General features: G+C 44.7%; 1 long non-coding RNA gene across 3 annotated transcripts in view; it reads left to right on the top strand.

The window, feature by feature from the left end:
* The first annotated feature begins 3,483 nt into the window (after nucleotides 1-3,483).
* LOC126058072 (uncharacterized) overlaps nucleotides 3,484-15,562 on the top strand; it is an 80,864-nt gene continuing 68,785 nt past the window's right edge. For all 3 annotated transcript variants that reach the window (XR_007513080.1, XR_007513079.1, XR_007513078.1), the window contains exons 1-2: nucleotides 3,484-3,578; nucleotides 9,856-10,044. This is a non-coding gene — a long non-coding RNA (uncharacterized LOC126058072). The remainder of the gene's footprint in view (nucleotides 3,579-9,855; nucleotides 10,045-15,562) is intronic.

The following is a 15,562-nucleotide window of genomic DNA, read 5'->3' as shown; positions in this document are numbered from 1 at the left end:
CTCAAGAGCAAGTTTCAGAGTCTCCTCTGACATCCATCTTGGTCTTTTCTTTCTTTCCTGTCTTCTCAGTGACCTCTTGCTTTCTTCATGGGTGATGTCCTTGATGTCATTCCACAACTCGTCTGGTCTTCGGTCACTAGTGTTCAATGCATTAAATCTGTTTTTCAGATGGTCTCTAAATTCAGGTGAGATATACTCAAGGTCATATTTTGGCTCTCATGGACTTGCTCTGATTTTTTTCAGTTTTGGCTTGAACTTGCATATGAGCAATTGATGGTCTGTTCCACAGTCGGCCCCTGGCCTTGTTCTGACTGATGATATTGAGCTTTTCCAGCAACTCTTTCCACAGATGTAGTCAATTTGATTTCTATGTGTTCCATCTGGCGAGGTCCATGTGTATAGTTGCTGTTTATGTTGGTGAAAGAAGGTATTTGCAATGAAGAAGCCGTTGGTCTTGCAAAATTCTATCATTCGATCTCTGGCATCGTTTCTATCACCAAGGCTGTATTTTCCAGCTACTGATCCTTCTTCTTTGTTTCCAACTTTTGCATTCCAATCACCAGTAATTGTCAATGCATCTTGATTGCATGTTCAATCAATTTCAGACTGCAGCAGCTGATAAAAATCTTCTATTTCTTCAGCTTTGGCCCTAGTGGTTGGTGCGTAAATTTGAATAATAGTCGTATTAACTGGTCTTCCTTGTAGGCGTATGGATATTATCCTATCACTGACAACGTTGTACTTCAGGATACATCTTGAAACGTTCTTTTTGACGATGAATGCAACACCATTCCTCTTCGAGTTGTCGTTCCCAGCATAGTAGACTACACGATTGCCTGATTCAAAATGGCCAATACCAGTCCATTTCAGCTCACTAATGCCTAGGATATCGATGTTTATGTTTTCCATTTCATTTTTGACGATTTCCAATTTTCCTAGATTCATACTTGGTACATTCCAGGTTCCGATTATTAATGGATGTTTGCAGCTGTTTCTTCTCATTTTGAGTCATGCCACATCAGCAAATGAAGGTCCCGAAAGCTTTATTCCATCCACATCATTAAGGTCGACTCTACTTTGAGGAGGCAGCTCTTCCCCAGTCATCTTTTGAGTGCCTTCCAACCTGGGGGGCCCATCTTCCAGCAGACAATGTTCCGCTGCTATTCATAAGGTTTTCACTGGCTAATGCTTTTCAGAAGTAGACTGCCGGGTCCTTCTTCCTCCTGCATGGAGGGCGAGAATCCCACCACAAAACCACCACTTCCTGCCTTGATTTATTACACAAGAAAAAGAAGTGATGCCAACCTGAGTGTTGATCTCATGTCTCAGTGCCAGTCATGGAAAGCCTCCCAGCAGAGCTGCATGGACAGCTACCTCCTATGCTGTAGCCTCCCCAGCGAGCCTGGGTCCGGGCAGGTGAACCAGACAGGAAGGTCATAGGTCAGGCCAGGGTCCTTAGGGTTGCTTCAATAGCCTGGAATCCTGTCTCCCAGACATCAGACTCCAGTGAGGAGACCTATTCAGGGCCTACAGCCTAAGGGCACACTAATGAATAAAGGTTTCCACGTTCTCTGCCTGGGGCTGTCTTAGGGTTCTCCAGAGGAACAAAGCCATTGATACATACGTGTTATTTGTTGTTGCTAGTTGCCATAGGGTCATAGCGACCTTAGGTATAACAGAACGAAACCTTGCCTGGTCCTACACCATCTTCATAATTGTTGGTATGCTTGAGCCCATTTTTATGGCTATTGTGTGTATATATCTATATATATGTTGTTGTCATATGCCAACGAGACAATTCTGACTCGTAGTGACCCCGTGTGATAGAGTAGAACTGCCCCATAGGGTTTCCAAGGCTGTAATCTTTACAGAAGCAGACTGCCACATCTTTCTCCCTCAGAAGATGGTGTGTTCGAACCCCTGACCTTTCAGTTATCAGCCGAGTGCTTTAGCCATTGTGCCACCAGGGCTCCTTTTATCTCCACCCGCCCCACCCCAACAGCTCTTTTCTTCAGCCAGTTAATAAACCTTTTCTTCTACCCAGTTCTTGAATTTAGCTACTTAAGCCCTGTTCTACCCTTTGCTTTTACTTTTGATATTTCGGTCTTGAGACAAGACTGGCAGCACTGTATCTGGTTGGTTTTTATAATGCTGGAGCAATTTATTTTTTCCTCCCCAGTGGGGTTCTCAAGCCCTTTTTTGCCCATCAGATGAAAAGTCTTCTCAGAATGTTAATGATCCCATGGGTTCCAACCACACCTTTACGGGGAGAACCAGCCGCAGTAGAAACGTGCAGCATCCTCAAAGACGCCTTCTTTAGAGATCCAATCTCCCAAGACCGTTTATTTTCTATTTGCTTAAACTCAAGGTCATACATATAGTCCTAAAGTCACAAATTGGTATCCCTGAGGGCAGAGTTGACCGGAAGATGTATTTTGTTTAGCATCCATGGTGTGTTGAAAGATTTTGAATATGGTGCCTACGTGTAAAACATAAGAGTTTTCACATAAAAATGTGAATTTTTACCTTTTGAAAAATGAGAACATCTGACATAACTGAGCTATTGCTGAGTGATAGGTACCCTCTTAAGGAGCCCTGGTGGTGCAACCCTTAAGCTCTCAGCTGCTAATTGAAAGGTCGCCAATTTGAACCCGCCCAACAGCTATGAGGGAGAAAGACCTGGCCATCTGCTCCCGTAAAGATTGCTCACCCCACTTCCGTCCAGTCGATCCCAACTCATAGTGACCCTGTAGGACAGAGTGGAACTGCCCTATAGAGTTTCCAAGGCTGTCATCTTTAACTGTTTGCTGTCATCAGCAAACTGCCACATCTTTCTCCCTCAGAGCCGCTGGTGGGTTCAAACCACCGATCTTTTGGTTAGCAGCAGAGCGCTTTAAGCAGTGCACCACAAGGGCTCCTTTCTGTAAAGATTACAGCCTAGAAAACCCTATGGGCAGTTCTACCCTGTCACATGGGGTTGCTATGAGTCGGAATCGACTAGAAGGCACCCAACAACAATGGTACCCTCACGGTTGTGACCTTCATTCAAAGGTAACATCCTGCCATTACTTCTGGGGTGAAGGTATTCCCAATCGTGAGATGAGGCTTCATGTGTAGACGTGAAACAGTAGTAGAATTCCAACAGATAAAGCCCCCCTTATCTCAGCCTCTTGGTAGGCAGTGAATAGCCTTGCTTGTCCCCCAGGAAGCTAATTAGCTAAAGACATTTCCTCTTTATTGTTAAGGAATGAGAGGCCATTTCAATGAAAGCATGAAATCTTCAGCTCGGCTGAGGACTTTTCCTAACCGTTTCTTCCCCAAGGATGTCCCAGAGCTTCACAATGAAGGGCTTTGTTAGCCTCGTCAAGGTGAGTTTGGCACCTCAGTCATAAAGAGCATGTGTGGGCTGTGACAGGGAGGCCACGTCCCACCTGGCGGCTCTGGCCTCCTCATTGGTGTTCTGGTCCTCCGGGCCAGCCAGGAGCTGTGACAGATTAGAGCTTCCTGCAAGAAAACAAAACTGGCACCCTTGACGCACTGCTTTAAACTTAGAGACGGCTGGGACCTGGCGTTGTAAGGTAAGCAGTGCTCAGCCGAGGGATCTTGAACTTGGAAACTGGGAACGTGAAAACTATTTTGTTGTTTAATGTGCAACTTTAACATGTGCCTTTAAGAATAACAACTGACTGCCAAATTTATACACAACACCTCTGATCTGAGAAGAAAAGGGGGGAAGGAAAAAAAGGCCACTGCTTAAAAAAAAAAAAAAAGTCTTCCATAATGAAATAGGCATGTAGTTTTTTGGGTTTTTTTGGTACTTTTAAACTTTTATGGAGGTAGTTTGGCTGGGCTTTCAGCTCTCAGTCAGTGTTACCAGGGTGCGTTGAAAGAGAATCAGATTATCTCTGCGATTTGGAAATGGGTCTGTGCACAGGACCAATCCTGGAGAGAGAAAACCCCCATGGAATTGTGGTCGAATGTCAGTCAGGGCCCGTGAGTCTCTGTTCTGAGTGTTCCTGGGTCCTCACTGAGTATGGACGGCACGGGTTAAGCCCTGCTGCTGAGATCCTGTTGGCAGGACTCTGCGCCACCTAGAGAATCCTCTGGGTTCAGGTGTTGCTGTGCTCAGGCCAGCTGCTTGTAATGGCGGCAAACTGTACTGGGAAGTAAGACTCGATCAGAGGGCAGACCAAGAGCCAGAGACGTGTCAGACGAAAATAAAGCAGAACGAGTTCAACTGTGTATCACACAATTGCCTGGCTGATGCTGTTAATGAAATCCAGTCTTTCTGTGGACATCTCTGGGAACTTTTCATGTTCCCCTTCAAGTGTGGCCTGACTCTAAGGGTGGAATATTAGATGCTTTTAGCTATCCATGTGAACTATAAGACGGTAATGGTGTGCAATATGTGTCCGTTGTGGGAAAAAGTAAAATGTGGAATCACCTTTATTTTCTCTTTGCGTACAGCTTGTATCCTTTTTTTTTTAATTTCATTGCTCTTTAGGTAAAAGTTTACAGCACAAATTAGTTTCTCATTCAAAAATTTATACACACATTGTTTTGTGACATTGATGACAATCCCAGCAATGTGTCAGCACTCTCCCCCTTTCCACCCCAGGTTCCCTGGGTCTATTTGTCCAGTTTCCCTGTCCCTTCCTGCCTTCTTGTCTATGCTTTTGGGCAGGTGTTGCCCATTCGATCTCATCTACATCATTGAGCTAACAAGCACGATCCTCATGTATGTTATTGTTTGTTTTATAGGCCTATCTAATTTTTGGCTGAAAGGTCGACTTTGGGAGTGACTTTTGTTCTGAGTTAGCAGGGTGGCTGGGGGCCATAGTCTCAGGGATTCCTACAGTCCGTGTCAGGCCAGTAAGTCTGGCTTTTTTTCGTGAATTTAAATTTTGTTCTATGCTTTTCTCCCTCTCTGTCCAAGACCCTCTATTGTGATCCCTATCATAGAGCGGTGGGAATGCAAAATGATACAACCATTTAGTAGCCAGGCACCATCTAGTTCTTCTGGGCTCAGGCTGGTGGAGGCTGTGGTGGATGTGGTCCTTTAGTCCTTTGGGTTAATGTTTTACTTATGTCTTTGGTTTTTTTTTTTCATTTGCCTTTGCAGAAGACACAATGGGATCAATAGATGTGTCTCATGTGGCCGCTCGAAAGCTTTTAAGACTGGAGATGCTACTCTCCAAAATACAATGTAGGATATTTTCTTAATGAACTATGTTATGCCAATTGACTTAAATGTCCCCTGAGACTATGGTCCCCAGCCCTTAGCTCCAGTAACTCAGTCCCTCAAGGTGTTCGGATGTGTCTGGAAAGCTTCTATGACCTTGCCTTAGTCAAGTTGTGCTGACTTCCTCCAATTGTGTGTTGTCTTTTCCTTCACTGAATTTAACACTTGTCTTTTTTTTTTATTATCTAGTTAGTGATTTCCCCTCCCCACCCCTCCGCTCCTTCATAGCCATGGAGGATTGTTTTTTCCTGTGTGTAAACCTTTGAGTTTTTATAAGAGTGGTCTCATAAGATATTTGTCCTTTTGTGATTGATTTATTTCACTCAGCATAATGCCCTCCAGGTTCATCCATGGCGTGAGATGTTTCCCAGATTCATCCTCATTCTTTATCATTGTGTAGAGTTCCATTGTGTGTATGTACCAGAATTTGCTTATCCATTCATCTCTTGATGGGCACTTAGGTTGTTTCTACCTTTTTGCTATTGTGAACAATGCTGCAGTGAACATAGGTGTGCATATATCTATTTGTGTGATGGCTCTCATTTCTCTAGGATATATTCCTAGGGGTGGGATTACTGGATTGTATGGTGTTTCTATTTCTAGCTTTTTAAGGAAGCACCATATTGTTTTCCATAGTGATTGTATCACTTTGCATTCCCACCAGCAGTGCACAAGAGTACCAAGCTCCCCGCAACCTCTCCAACATTTTTTTTTATTATTATTAGTGCCAGGAACGTCGGAGTGAGATGATACTTCATTGTAGTTTTGATTTGCGTTTCTCTAATGTCTAATGACGGGAGCATTTCCGCATGTGTCTGTTAGCCACCAAATATCTTCTTTGGTGAAGCGTTTGTTCATATCCTTTGCCCATTTTTTGATTGAATTGTCTTTTTGTTGTTGAGGTGTTGCCGTATCTTATAGATTTTAGAGATCAGACCCTTGTTGGATATGTCATAGACAAAAATTTTTTCCCAGTCCGTAGGTCCTCTTTTTTACTGTTTTGGTGAGTATTTTGACGAGCATAAGTGTTTAATTTTTCAGAGCCCCCAATTATCTAGTTTACCTTCTGGTGTTTGTGCATTCTTACTTATGGTTAGAATCTCCTTTTTGAGCTCTGGAGACCTTAAAGGAAAAGACATAGGCACTATTAAAGGGCTTTGGAGATCTCAAGGGAAGATCGGGATACCCAGAAATAACTTATTATTATGGTTGGGTTCCATCAGGTAGATTCCAACTCATGGCGGCCCCACGTGACAGACCGGAACTGTTCCCATAGGGTTTTCTAGGCTGTGATCTTAAGAGGAGCAGATCACCAGGCCTTTCTTCTGTGGAGCCACTGGGCGGGTTTGGTTAGCAGCCGAGCGTTCAACCGTGGTGCCACCAGGGCTCCTTTCCACATGCGCTAGAGAACGCAAATTCAACAGCAAAGAGTGACCATGATGTGGGGAGCAAGAAAAGGGTGAGAGAGGCAGTACCTTTTTATAGCAGTTTGCATTTATATATAAGCCCTCAGGGCATATACCTGTGATGCAGGCTCCCTCCTGTTCTTAGATGGAGCAGGGAAACTCCAGAGGAGGTAGGACCCCCATCTCAAGTCTGAAAGAGGAGCTGAGGGAGGCCTGGCCTAAAACTCATTCCCCTTCCCTCATACTTTTTAAAACCCTTCTAGGTCTAAGCTTACTTACCTGGCCCAAGTATTTCCCTGAGTCTACCCTTTGACACATAACTGATGAGCTGTGCACCACTGAGGCGAGGGACTCATTCACTCTGAGGATTAGAATGTTGCTACCTTTGGCCTCGAGAGAGGAAAACATCCCCACCAGCCACATGACCCAAGGATGTGGGGGTCTCTGGAACTGAGAGTGGCTTTCTGTCAGAGTATTTTTATCCTTCTCTGGTGACTACTTCTTTCTAGTCTTAGCACACTTTTTTATTTATTTATTTTTGATTTTTTTTTAATTGTATTTTAGATAAAGGTTTACAGAGCAAATTAGTCTCTCATTAAACAATTAGTACACATATTGTTTTGTGACATTGGTGGCCAACACCAAGACATGGCAACACTCTCCCCTTCTGGACCTTGGGTTTCCCATTATCAGCTTTCCTGTCCCCTCCTGCCTTCTTGTCCTTTCTCCTGGGCTGGTGTGCCCATTAAGTCTTGTTTTGCTTTGTGGGCCTGTCTAATCTTTGGCTGAAGGGTGAACCTCAGGAGTGACTTCATTACTGAGCTAAAAGGGTATCCTGGGGCTGTACTCTCTGGGTTTCTCTAGTCTCTGTCAGGCTAGTAAGTCTGGTCTTTTTTTGTGAGTTAGAATTTTGTTCTACATTTTTCTCCAGCTCTGTCCTGGGCCCTCTATTGTGATGCCTGTTAGAGCAGTCAGCAGTGGTAGCCAGGCCCCAACTAGTTGTACTGGACTCAGTCTGGTGGAGGCTGGGTTAGTTGTGGTTCATTAGTCCTTTGGAGTAATCCTTCTCTAGTGTCTTTGGTTGTCTTCATTCTCCCTTGCTCCTGATGAGGTGGGACCAGTGGAGTATCTTCGAGGGCCACTCACAAGCTTTTAAGACCCCCGACACTACTCACCGAAGTAGAATGTAGAACATTTTCTTTATAATCTGTGTTAGGCCAGTTGAGCTAGATGTTCCAGGAGACCACGGTCCCCACAGCCCTCAGCCCAGCAGTTCCGTCCCTCAGGGAGTTTGGACGTGTCTATGGAGTTTCCATGACCTTGCCTTGTACAAGTTGTATGGCTTCCCCAGTGGTGTGCTGTCTGACCCTTCCTTCCACCCCTCCCTCCCTTATAAACAGCAAAGATTGTTTCTTTTTGTGTGTAAACATTTTCATGAGTTTTTACAGTAATGGTCTCATACAATATTTGCCCTTTTGTGATTGACTTATTTCACTCAGCGTGATGCCCTCCAGATTCATCCATGTCGTGAGGTGCTTTGCAGATTCATTGTTGTTCTTTATCATTGTGTAGTATTCCATTGTGTTCACACACATTTTTAAAAGGGCTCAAGCAGAACGGTGAAGGTTCCTGAGGAAGTGGAGTAGGGCTGTTTGCTTAGCATGGCAAGGATGCCAGGATGCTGGGCTGCAGAGGACAGGCAGTGGGCTTGGACCACATCCCCACGTGTGCATCTGCCTGCTGAAAGTGCTGTTTTTAGCTTGGCAACATTTCCACACGTCTGCAATCCAAGCGGCCCTAAAAGACAGAGCAGAACTGCCCCATAGTGTCTCTAAGGGGCAGCTGGTGGATTCGAACTGCCTCCTTTTGGTTAGCAGCTGAGCTCTTAACCACTTTCTCACCAGCGGGGCTCCAAATAGCCTGTAGGTAAGAATACATATTTAGGGACTGTGTTAACTTCATGAACCAGAAACTACATCAGCACCATGCTCAGTAATTTATTTGCTTATTCTAATAAAATGGGGCGGAGGAATGAAGTGAGATAAATTGCCTATGTTAAATTCAGGAAAAATTTCCTATTCAGAGAACAGAACAAAAATCTCCTATTTCTATATTTCTTTTTATCAAAGACTAGATCTCCCCTACTGAAAGACACACTGAAGTTGGTGTGGTTTTGGTTTTTTACTCATAGCTGCGCTCAGACTCTATCTTCTTTTTGGGGGGGTCAGCTCCCCAAAAGGTAAACAAAGATACTGGAAGTATAAAAAAAAAAAGTTGCCATGGAGTTGACTTCAAATCACGGCAACCCCATGTGTCGGAGAAGAACTGTGCTCCAGACGGTTTTCGATGGCTGATTTTTTGGAAGTAGCTCAGGAGGCCTTTCTTCTTAGGTGTCTCTGAAAGGACTTGAACCTCCGACCTTTTGGTTAGCAGCTTAGGAGCTCCACCAGAATTATAACCACTAGGAATAAGAAGCTTCTGTCTTTGTCAACAACCAAACCCTGGCGAAATCACCACCAATATGGAACTCACATTTAAAGAATGAGTCATTGGTCTGTAGGGCAAGTGTTGTTTTTGTTATGTGCCATCAAGTCCATTCCAACTAATTGCAACCCTATAGGACAGAGTAGAGCTGCCCCATAGGGTTTCCAAGGAGCAGTTGGTAGATTGGAACTCCGACCTTTTGGTTAGCGCCCAAGCTCTTAACCATTGTGTCACAAGGGCTTCCCAGAGCAAATAGTTCCCTTTATTTTTGTTATTTTCACTTTTCATTTTTCTTGAATGAATAAAAGCCTGAAGGAATAACTGAAAATCTTGTTGTTAGGGGCCATTGCATTGGTTCCAACTCGTAGGTACCCTGTGTGCAACAGAATGAAACACTGCCTGGTCCTGCACCATCCTCACAATTGCTATGTTTGAGCCCATTGTTGCAGCCACTGTGTCAATCCATCTTGTTGACGGTCTTCCTCTTTTTCACTGACCCTCTACGTTACCAAGTATGATGTCCTTCAGGGACAGGTCCCTCCTGATAACATGTCCAAATTAAAGTCTTGCCATCCTCACCTCTGAGGAGCATTCTGGCTGTACTTCCTTCAAGACAGATTTGTTTACCCTTCCTGTAGTCCATGGTATAGTCAATATTCTTCATCAACACCACAATTTGAATGTGCCAATTCTTCTTTGGTCTTCCTTTTTCATTGTTGGTAGACAGTACAGCTTTGGTAAGATTGGTCCTGGGAAGAACACCATTTGGAAGTCTGTAGGGCTGGAGAACATGAAATGTCTGCAGTGTTCTAAGAGTGGTTCTGCAGAGATACACGGGGGTGGAGATGCTGAGGAATTTCCTGGAAAACCGACCCCACATCTGTTGGACTGAAGTGTTTGGACAGCACTCAGGTGAGTATGTCAGCGTTTATTTTCAAGATGGATGCTGTTCCTTATCGGTGTCTTTGTTGTTGTTAGTGGGTGCCATTGAGTTAGTTCCTACTCATCACGACCCCATGTAACAGAGTAGAAACACCCCCAAAGATATTCTAGGCTATAACCTTTACGGGAGCAGATCACCAAGTTTTTCCCCCATGGAGCCACGGGGTGAGTTCAAACCACCAACCTTTTTGTTACCGGCTGAGTGCTTAACTGTTGCACCACCTGGGCTCCCTCATAGTTACCACTGAGTTGACTCCGACTCACAGAGACCCCATGTGTGTCAGAGTAGAACTGCATTTCGTAACATTTTCAATGGCTGTGATTCTTTCTGTGTGGATTTGAACCGCCAACCTTTTGGTTAGCAGTCAAGTGCTTAACCATTTGTACCACCAGAGCTGCTCTGGGGTCTTTAGAAAGCTTCTAAAGGAACTTACGGATAGTGTTAAATTTTCTCAGATTGGCAAGATTCTAGCATGGGTTATTAAAAGATGGTTTGTAGATCAGCCAAAACAGAATGCCAGTGGCCCCAGAATTTAGCATACCCGCTGCCATCGAGGCGATTCCCACCCATATCAACCCCACGTGACAGAGCAGAACTGCCCCGTAGGGTTTCCAGGGCTGTAATCTTCACAGAAGCAGACTGCCACATCTTTCTCCTGAGGAGCAGCTAGTGAGTTCAAACCTCCAACCTTGAGGTTAGCAGCTGAGTGCTTAACCACTGTGCCACCAGGGCACCTAGAATCCAGCATAGATGCACTAAAAAGGAAATGGCCACAATAATGACATTTTTCCCTTTAATGTAGTCCTAGCCTGACAGAGAGACAGCATGCTATTTGGGCCAAAAATAATTTGGTCAAAAGCAAATTGGCCCATACAACAAACTGGCTGAAAATAAATACGCCCAACAGCCATTAGATTCCAAGATGGGCAATTATCATACAGCATGGGGCAGCTTTACAGGGCTACAGGGATCTCTAAACATTATTTTACGTTTTTCAGAAATTTTATTTTTATCCTGATGTATATTGAATTCCTCCTTAATTACTCTGTGTTGTTTGTGAAAAGTTTTAACAATTAAAGGAACTGCTTAGGAGACAGCTGAAGGAGCCGACAATGTTGTTGTTGTCATCATTGTAATTGTGAGTTGAATCTGACTCGTAGTGACCCTACGGGACAGAGCAGAACCACCCCACAGGGTTTTCTAGGCTGTGATCTTTACGGGAGCTGATCACCAGGTCTTTCTTCCACAGCGTCTCTGGGTGGGTTTGAACCATCAACTTTTGGTTAGTAGTGGAGCGCTTAAACATTGTGCTACCATGGCTGCTTAAATCCAACAATAGAAACTAATTATTTGAAACTAATAAAGGGGTTGAACAGTTGTCTACAATTAGGATTTTTTTAATTTTAGGCTTTTGGAACAATACATGCTCTTTAAGGAAAAATAATAAACACAAACCAAAAAATAAATTTAAAATCATGATCCCATTCAAGCAAAACTGACATCAGTGTGCGATGGTCATTTATATGCCTTTTTTATGACTACATTTGTCACGGAAACCCTGGTGGCATAGTGGTTAAATGCTACAGCTGCTAACCAAAGGGTTGGCAGTTCAAATCCACCAGGTGCTCCTTGGAAACTCTATGGGGGCAGTTCTACTCTGTCCTATAGGGTCGCTATGAGTCGGAATTGACTCGACGGCACTGGGTTTGGTTTGTTACATTTGTCATTTCACCTACCATATGGTATTTGGAACCTAGCATAATTTTTTAAATCAGTCCATCAGTGGTCGGGCATTCGCAGTCTTTAATTGCTACACATTTAGATTGTTTCAATTATTCTCTATCGTTAGCAAGGCTTGGTAGGAATAACTGGATGAAAATAAACTAGAAAGAAAAAAATCGCACTAGTGGGAAAAAGAAAAATGTGGACCTAAAAATATAAAATGGTAGCAAATCTGTCTAGTTGTACACAAAAAATGACCAACTTTGAAAAATCACTAATTGCCATTACTCCCAGTTAACTAGATTATTGGTTTGACAAAATGGGCTTGTTGACAAAATTGCTTTTTGTCAAATCACTTCCAACCAAATTGAATCCGGTCGAATTAGTTTTAGACAGTAGTTTAAGGAAATGTGATAGATGAAATACATGTGAATGTCAGCAGAACCATCTTATAAATCCTTCATGGTCTCATTGGAAACAAGATGAAGAAATAGGGGCCTAGCTAATGTAAAGGCAGATTAGCAGCTGGCCGAACGAACAAATTTAGAGGAAGCGTGAACATGGCAACCTAGAGGGAGGAATCTGGTGGCTTACAACAAAGCGCGTCCTTGGCCTTATCAGAGTCTTCACTAAAGGCGTGTTGAACAAACATCTGCACGTAAAGTCAAAGAGAACAATGTCGTGTGTGTCAGCAGCATCAGAATACAAACAGATCTTAACGCGTTGGAATGATGAGCTGAATCTGCCTAGAGAGAAGTAAAACAGTGATGAGTACAACGTCAGTTACTCTGGTCCACAAGGGTAAGTACACGGGTACTAGTTAGAAGATCTGGACCCTGGTGGTGTAGTGGTTAACAGCTCGGCTGCTAACCAAAAGGTCAGCAGTTCAAATCCACCAGTAACTCCTTGGAAACCCTATGGGGCAGTTCTACTGTGTCCTGTAGGGTCGCTGTGAGTCGGAACCGACTCAATGGCACTTAACAACAACAACAGTTAGAAGATCTTGAGAAAAAAACTTTAAGAATTTGGTTGATAGTAAATCCATACCACATAGACAAAGAAGGTAACATGACCTTTGGAGACATTTTTAGGAGGTCAGGGGAGGAGTATGAGATGGAAAACAAATGTTTTCTCAGCACTTACGTGCGATTCGCCAAGCCCAACCAAACCAAAACACCAAACCCATTGTTGTGGAATCGGTTCTGACTCACAATGACCCCAAAGGGTTTCCAAGGCTGTAAATCTTTGCTGAAGCAGACTGCCACGTCTTCCTCCTGAGGAGACACTGGCAGTTTGAAATCACCAACCTTTCAGTTCTCAGCCGAGTGCTTTAACCATTGTGCCACCAGGGCTCCCTACACCAAGCTCAGGCTAGGTAAATTACAAACCTGTAGTCATATTCCAAGGAGCCCTGGTGACGCAGTGGTTAAGCACTCAGCTGCTACCTGAAAGGCTGATGGTTCGAACCCACCCAGCAGCTTCACTGGAGAAAGAGCTGACCATCTGGTCTGGTAAAGGTGACAGCCTAGGAAACCCTGTAGGGCAGTTCTAGTCTATCACACAGGGTCACTTCCAGTAGAAATCCACGGGATGACCACGGCTTTAATTGCGAGCGCAGACTTAGGCTATATTCACGCTCTGCCACTTGCTAGTTTTGGGAAATGGCACTTTTTTCAGTGCTTCCTCATGGATAAAAAGTGAGGTAAGAATAGCATTAGCCTCCTAGGTTTGCAGTGAGAATTGCATAAAATAATGAGTGATAAAGCGCCTAGCGCCGTGGCTGTAACACTCAGTGAGACTCTGTAATCGTTGCTGCTGTTTTTAGTTTTTCTGTCCCCACCCTCTATACCCCTGAGGCTGAGCAAACACTTACCTAAAGGAGGGCGTGGCCTGCAGGTAGAGGTGCCCTTACAGTGATGAGCCGACTTGTCCTTGTTGGCTGCCGTCGAGTCAATTTCGACTCACAGTCGCCCCGTGTGACAGAGTAGAACTGCCCCATGGAGCCAAGCAGCTGGGGGGCTTGGAACTGCCAACCTTTCGGCCTGCAGCCGAGCTTACCACGAGGGCTCCTTTAGGACTGTCTGCGTGGTACAAACGGTTATGTCCTCGACTACAGGTGGTCCCCGACTTGGGCCATGTCTGAGTTAAGACAAAGCGCGCTTACAACCGTCCTTTTCTTAACATCCATGATTAGTCATGTATCGCCTACAACGTTGGGGCAAATTCGCTGACGTCATCATATCTCTAGGTTTATGTGTAATGTTTCCAACCCCCAAAGACAAATAAAGGTGGGATTTTTTATAAAGATACTGATAATAAAAGGCAACAATAATGAAAGCTAAAAAAAAAAAAGTTAGGTATTCAAATTACATCAGCGCGGACTTAGGACAGAGTAATCCGATTGGAGCCCTGTTGTAAGTCAGGGGCTACCTGTACTAGCTGAAAGGTGGCGGTTCAACCCTCCATGGGGCACCTCAGAGGACCCCCCCAAGACAACCCATTGCCGACAAGTCGGATTCAGCGACCCTACAGGACAGAGTAGAACTGCCCCGTAGAGTTGCCAAGGAGCACCTGGTGGATTTGAACTGCCAGCCTTTCGGTTAGCAGCCAAGCTCCTAACCACTACACCACCAGGGTTTCCAACAGGCCTGGCGAAATGCTTCGGAAAGGCCACAGCCTTGAAAACCCTACTGAGCAGTTCTGGTCTGCACACTTGGGTCTCCATGAGTTGAATTGACTCTACGGCAACCAACGACAACTACACGTTTATACAAACCACAACGTGAACATAAATTGACAGCAGACCGAGTGTGTAAAGCTCTGAGAGAACAAAGCGGATGTTTCCGGACACCGTAGGGCACAAGCAGGAGAGCGTGGAAGAGAGACAAAACCAGACACGTTCATCCCAGCAGGTGTGAGGCGTACCAAGGGGGAGTACGGACCCTCAAATTCTCGAGACGCATCATCTCTCCTCCCGTAACCCAACCATAGCCAGGACCCTCCTTCCTTTATCATCACGTCTGTCCTCATTTGTCCCCGTAGCTCCTGGGACAGGGCGCACTGAGTGTGACAAGAGGGGAAAGTGGGGACGGGGGCGAGGCCCCAACGGGCTGGGAGGAACATGGTTTAGTCAGAGGCAGAGCAGCTGGTGCCTTTGTGTAACCACGGGGTTTTGGAATTCTCTAGTTTGACAGGCAAGTACATCTTCCGGACATTTTTAGAACCGTATGCGATCGTTGTTGTTGTTGGGAGCTGGGAAGTCGATTCCGACTCATAGTGACCCCATGAGGCAGAGCTGAACTGCCGGATAAGGTTTTCTGGGCTGTAATCTTTGCAGGAGCAGATCACCAGGTCTTTCTCCTGTGGGGCCTCTGGGTGGGTTTGAACGGTCAACCTTTTGGTTAAAAGCCAAGTGCTTAACCATTTAGAACTATATCAAAAACATTGCCGTCGAGTCAATTCTGACTCATAGAGACTCCACGACAGAGTAGAACTGCCCCACAGGGTTTTCCAGGCCTGAAATCTTTGCAAAAGTAGATCTCTGGGTCTTTCTCCTGCGTAGCAGCAAGTAAGTTCAAACTGCCGATCTTTCGGTGAACAGCCAAGTGCTTAACCATTTAGAACTGTATAGTGAAGGAGAATTTTCTAAGTCTGATGTGATGGGGGGCGTGTCATGGGACCTGGCAATCAGCAGGGATGCTCCTGCTAAACAATACCAAAAAACAACAACAAAAGAAAAAACACCTAACCCATTGCTGTCGAGGC

This window comes from Elephas maximus, chromosome 14 (genome assembly GCF_024166365.1).
Source record: "Elephas maximus indicus isolate mEleMax1 chromosome 14, mEleMax1 primary haplotype, whole genome shotgun sequence".
NCBI classification, from domain to species: Eukaryota; Metazoa; Chordata; class Mammalia; order Proboscidea; family Elephantidae; genus Elephas; species Elephas maximus.
The sequence above is the reverse complement of the archived record's forward strand: the minus strand, read 5'-3'. Positions and strand labels throughout refer to the sequence as shown.